This window comes from Glycine max, chromosome 19 (assembly GCF_000004515.6).
Source record: "Glycine max cultivar Williams 82 chromosome 19, Glycine_max_v4.0, whole genome shotgun sequence".
Lineage (NCBI taxonomy): Eukaryota > Viridiplantae > Streptophyta > Magnoliopsida > Fabales > Fabaceae > Glycine > Glycine max.
In genome coordinates, this window is record NC_038255.2 from 3,872,932 (window position 1) to 3,879,108 (window position 6,177).

The 6,177-nt window shown below is 28.6% G+C and overlaps 1 long non-coding RNA gene across 1 annotated transcript; it reads right to left on the reverse strand.

The window, feature by feature from the left end:
- Nucleotides 1-1,756: 1,756 nt before the first annotated feature.
- On the reverse strand, nt 1,757-2,313 carry LOC100804692 (uncharacterized). Its single transcript, XR_419741.4, has 2 exons — nt 2,169-2,313; nt 1,757-2,095 (listed from the first exon to the last, which is right to left on the reverse strand). It is a non-coding gene; the product is annotated as an uncharacterized lncRNA (long non-coding RNA).
- Nucleotides 2,314-6,177: the final 3,864 nt, after the last annotated feature.

Below are 6,177 nucleotides of genomic sequence, written 5' to 3' on the forward strand. Positions count from 1 at the left end.
TCCTAAATGGATGATCATTGGTTAAGAACATATGATGTGAGTCAAACCAACAAACTTTCCTTCCATAATGAAATGTAAATGACTTCTTATGTTCCATGCAATATGGACAGGCAAATCTACATGAGTCCCTCAACCAGACAACATGCCATAAGCAGAGAAGTAGTCCACATCAAAGTTGCCTTCATCATAAAATTTTGCTTCCTTGACACATCATATGTCAAAACATCACTCCATAACTTCTTCAATTCGTTAATCGAAGACTCTAGATAAACATCAATACCCACCTTCAGATTAGATAGGCCTAGTATGAGGCAACTCAAAACATTATAACTTTAGACATGCACATTTCATGAGGAAGATTTTACAGTGTAATAATTACGAGCCAACAAGAATAAGGTGAAAAATGATATTTGGACATACAGATTAAATCCATCAGAGCATAATCCAAGTCATATGTTGCGTGGATCAACAACAAAATCTGGATGTACTCGATTAAAGTGCTTCCAAGCCTCATCATTAAATGGATGGCGTAACACTACAAAACTTTGTTTGTTTTGATGGTTCCATGTCATTTCTCATGTAGTTTGCATTGATGCAAATATTCTCTGTAACCAAGGAATTATAGGCAAATAGAACATTGCCTAAACTAAAACTTGTTTTTTGTTACATGATCCAATGTTGCAGTCATGATACCTTAGTTTTTTTTACAAAATTTGCATTCAAGTAATGCTCCATCATTTTTCCCATATTCATTGTCATAAAAGAGCATACAACCATCCACACAACAATCAATCCTCATTACTTCCAACCGCAGCTTCAATACCAATCTCTTGGCATCATAATAACTTTTTGGCAAACTCCCTTTTTATAGGTGTTATGTCCAAAAGCATTTGTATAATAAACTCTAAGCATTGATATGGAACATTCCAATTGGACTTGCAAGATAAAATCCTCATGCATATTGATAATTTAGAATCTTTAGCCCCTTCAAACAATGACTTATTTGACTCTGCCAACAGATTATAGAATCTCTAAGTTTCTTCATTTGAAGGCTTTTCCATGTTGTTTGACTAAGTGTTTCAACTGACTCATGTTGCCCAAGAGCATCAAACACCATCTCTTGCTTTGACGTCAATTGTTCCACTCGAGCCACATTTGCACCACTACTTTAAACTCCCATACAAATATCTTCAACATGTAAATTAATATGTGACCTCTCTTCATCATGATCATTCCAAATCCAATAATCAGGTTTGAAGTCAACTTTGTAAAGGTGAACCTTTACTATTTCATCCTTCAAAATAGCACAAAAATTGCCTTTAAGGCATGGATATCTGATCCCCCCATCATCATTATCATAAATGTTTTGTTGAGCTTTGTCTACAAACTCGTCTACCCCACTTACAAAAGACGGTTTCAAACCTCTTCTACCATTATAACACCTATCATACATCCAACCACGATTCAAAATAATGGACTGGATGTTCTATATATTCAAACCAATTCTTAATGTTAAAAACAATCATGTTAAATATGGACACATTCCTAAAGCTAAGGTTAAACTATTTCAGCATATAAAACTTATACGTTCAGTGTTATAAGTTTTTTAATTGTCGTATAATTTGGAAAATGAGAGTATAGATAAGAGACTTAATTTAACTCTAATAAGTTAGGGACTTAGGGAATACATATTAGCAATTAGCAAACTTGTTCAAAATACCAAGAGCAAAACTAATTGCTAAAGTATCTATGTCAATAAACAAAATATCAAGTCTTATTTAAGAGTTCTGAAAACATCATTGGTTAAGAATATTACATAGGATTATTTACCCTGTTTTCGCATCTTAGATTGAATAACAATTCTACAAGGAATGTTAGGAAATATATTTAAAAAAATAGTAAAAATGAAACAGAGCATAATCCTCGCTCCCGTTCTCTATATTGTTATTCTCTCTACGATTCTGCCACTCCGTGGCTGAACCCAAACACCAAAGACTCAAATCCGACGCCACTTCCAGTCCAATGCCACCAACCGCCTCCTCGTTGAAAACCGCTTCGCCTTCCAAGACATTGTCTCTTGTCTCGTCGCTGCCTGCTGCTTCGACCACATTCACCACTAGATTTCACTCCACCACATCAAAACAAAGGGACCAAATTGAGGGACTTACCAATTTTGTAGGTGACTGTGGCAGCCGTGGCAGCCGTGGCAGTCGTGCGATCGTGGCTTCGTGCAGTTGTGCGACGACGGAAGTGAGAACTAGGGAAGTGAAGGTTTTAGAACTAGGGAAGTATGGGTTTGAGAATGAGGGAGTGAAGGAGTCATAACGAGGAAGTGAGGGTTTTATTTTTTAAATTAATTTTATTTACTATTCAATTTTTAAGAATTTTATATTAAAATAAATTGGTATAATTAAAATAAAATCACGTGAGCTATTCCAAATAAAAATATGTAAACTTATATAAATAGATTTGATTATTTAAATAAAATTGTAAACTTAATATAAATTTATTGATTATTATTAGATTAGTGTTTATGTATATGTGTAGCACACAATAAATATTTATTTGTATCTAATTATATTTCTCATCTAATTATACTTCATATAAATCAATATTCTTAAATAAATTAATTAAGATTCTAATAAAAATATTTTTAAATATAAAATTTATATTTTGAAATTATAATAAATAATTTAAATTATGGTATAAAGTTATTTTTAAATTGAAATGATATAATTAGTTAGAAAAATTAAATATATACAAATAAAGATAAAAGATAGGATAAATTGATGAAGAGATATATTTTTTTAGTTAGTTGTGATGAAACTATTGAAAAAAAAATTGATTCAAACCAGTTTTTCACATCAATATATTTTTTGACACCAATTCTTAAATTACAAGTCGTTCTAAAAAAAATTATGGCATCTTGAGCCATCCATGAAAGTCCAGGAAGAAACGAAGAATTAAGCATGTGGCATAAGAAATATAGGAGTTGCACATCTAAGAGCACAAATTAAATAAAATTTTAATTGAAAACTAAATTTCTATTTCTGGTACATAACATTTAATTCACGAGTAAATTCAAGATAGAATTATAAAAGGTTATTTAAAAAAGTGGAGGAAAAAAATCAGTAAATAGGAACCAACAATATAAAAGAAGTAAAAAAAATTACACTAAAATACATTACTATTGATATCTCTCAAAACACACACACGAAAGATGAAAATAAAAAAGATAGTAACAAAGAAAAAAATAACAATCATTCTTATCTATAAAAACCTGAAAAATTTTAATACACACAGGAACATTCTTTAAGTGAATTATTCTGATGATATTTGTAAACACACAGGAACATTTTTAAAAATAGTAAAAAAGAAAAAATAAATAAGAATTGATGAGAACTTAATTATAAATTGATAAATTTTATAAATATTAATTTATTTATTTACTAAGACTACACTGCATTGTTTTTAGGTTGATAAAAATATGAAAGAGAAACCCAAAACACTAATCATTAGAATAGAGAATCACCAAAAAAATTAATATAATTCTAAAAAAATATAACAATGTAAACATTTTTTTAATATCTCCAAACAAAATCTACAATGTAAGCATTTTTTTTAATATCTCCAAACAAAATCTACAATGGTGGCGACACCAAATCAGTCCATTATCAAAAAGTTAAACCAAGTAGTCCAAATTTATTTTGATAATAAATATGCTAATCATCTATCAAAGCTTGTTTTTTTAGGTTGGTCTTGGTTGTCCTTTTTTCGGCTAACCTATTCTAACCTAGCTAACTTTTTAAAATTAACAATGTTAATGTCTTCATTCAATTACATCTTTATAACCTATTTGACTCAATAAGCTTTTTTGTAAGCCCCACGACCCAAACCTAGCTATTAGTTATCTAAATAGATCAACATAAGCCTTGTGAGCGATTTGGCCTATTCTCATCCTTAGGACTAGGAGTAATACATTTCAGGATAAATTCAGTGTCATGTAGATCCATTCTCATCCTTAGGACTAGGAGTAATACATTTCAGGATAAATTCAGTGTCATGTAGATCCAGATTTTTTTTCAAGTTGAGTAGAAGAAAAAAATAAAAATTAAAAGGATAAAGAAGGTAAAAGTTAATTAATATATATACATATATATATATATATATATATATATATATATAAAGAAGGTAAAAGTTAATTAATATATATATATATATAAAATTTGTTTTCTCTTCTATCTTTACAACATTTTGTAGTCATCTTTTCTAAAAGATTAACTTAATTATGAGAGCCAAAAAAACATATTTCTTTAATGTTCAAGTAAAAAAATTTAATATATTCAAATAAATAAAATACGTGAATCAAGGGAGGATTTAAATTCATATATATATATATAAAGATTAAATAATTTATATAATTTATTTAAAATTATAGTTAACATTAGAAATGAAAAAATAATTTTTTATACATATTTATCAATTTATCTAAATTTTTATATATGATATTAATAGATATTCAAATTTTCATTTTAAAATATATTTTAAAAACATTTTTAATCAATAATAAGTATAACAATTTAATATAATAAATATATATATATATATATATATATATATATATATATATTATCATATTTAGCAACATTAATTATTGAAATCTGCTTATGTGTTTAGCTATTTATTGAGTCATTTTTATTATCTCATGTGTTTAAAAACATTTAACAAAGATTGTTTCTTTTTCCGATGGATTTTGTTTATTATCGACGGATTTTATTACCAACAAAACATCTATTGGTAATGCTAACATTTTTTATGGACATTTATCCGTCGAAAAAGTTCCATAATAATTTAAAAATCTTCAAAAATTTCCGTCGAAAATAGTTCATATTTCCTACATACCATAATCCATTGGAAATGACAACAGTTTTGACAAACATATGTTTGTCAGAATGATATGTCGGTAATTATAACGCTGCTGATGGATTTAGATCCGTCGGTTATTTTCCATCAAAAATCAATGATTTTCTTATAGTGATAGACCTAGGTTTTAGAAATTTTATATGTGTTGAGCCATCTTATTAATTTACTATTTACATTTGATACTTATTTACTTATGTTTGGTGTTCATGGAGGCTCATCTCAGATCTTTATATATATACATGATGTTATTTCAAAGATGTAAGGTGTTATACTTTAAATTTAAGTGTTTATTATGTATATCAACTTGTGGCTTTAAATGAAACAACATTTTGTCAATACGTATGTCGCATACGATTTTGAAAATAGATTGCTTTCTATTCAAGTTGATTGTTTTCATTAAAAGGACAAGGATTGGGGGGCCTTCATGAAAAGTTTATCTTTTCGTTTTCTATTACAACATTTATGGAAAGGCTTTGAACTCACTTGTTTATAAAGATAAATAAAAGGTGTTTGAAATGTATTTGTAAACTCGGATTTTAGGGTGTTACACATTCAACTCATGAACAATGTCATTAGTTGAAGCTAAAAATAGCTCTATGTTGGAAAAAAAGATGGGTCTATAGTATTTTTCAAAAGTGATGGGTATGTGTTGTTGACAATATTTGTAAGAGAATCTTTTGTATTGTCAATAAGCATATAAGATAGTATGTAATGGTAGTATTTTCATCACTTATTTCACCAATTGTATTATTTCCAATACCGAATACCTAATCCGAAAATTATTTCACCTGAGTCACATCTTTAGTTGAAGTTTCAAATTGAAGTCTCGTGATTTTTTGTTAAGGTTGGAACTTTAAATAAAGTCCAAAGGCATGAAGCATTAATACTTGCATGACCAACATCTTGTTTTGTTCCTTTTGGTATGATTGGAAGTATTTGTCTCAAATCTCCTCCCAAAACTATAATTTCTCTTCCAACGGAAGACGTGATTTTTCCCTATCAGAAAATCTTAATATATCCCTAAATGTTCTTTCAACAACTTCAAAACAATGTCTATGAGTCATAAGAGTTTCATCCTAAATTATGACTTTAGTCATCGAGATTAACAGTTAAAGGATTACCTTGCTTTATGTTGCAAGTAGAATCTTCATTTACGTTGAATTGGAATATGAAATCTCGAATGGGCTATTCTTCCACTTGGAATCAACAAAGCAAATATTCTATTTGTTACAATTAAAATAATTTCTCCTTTAG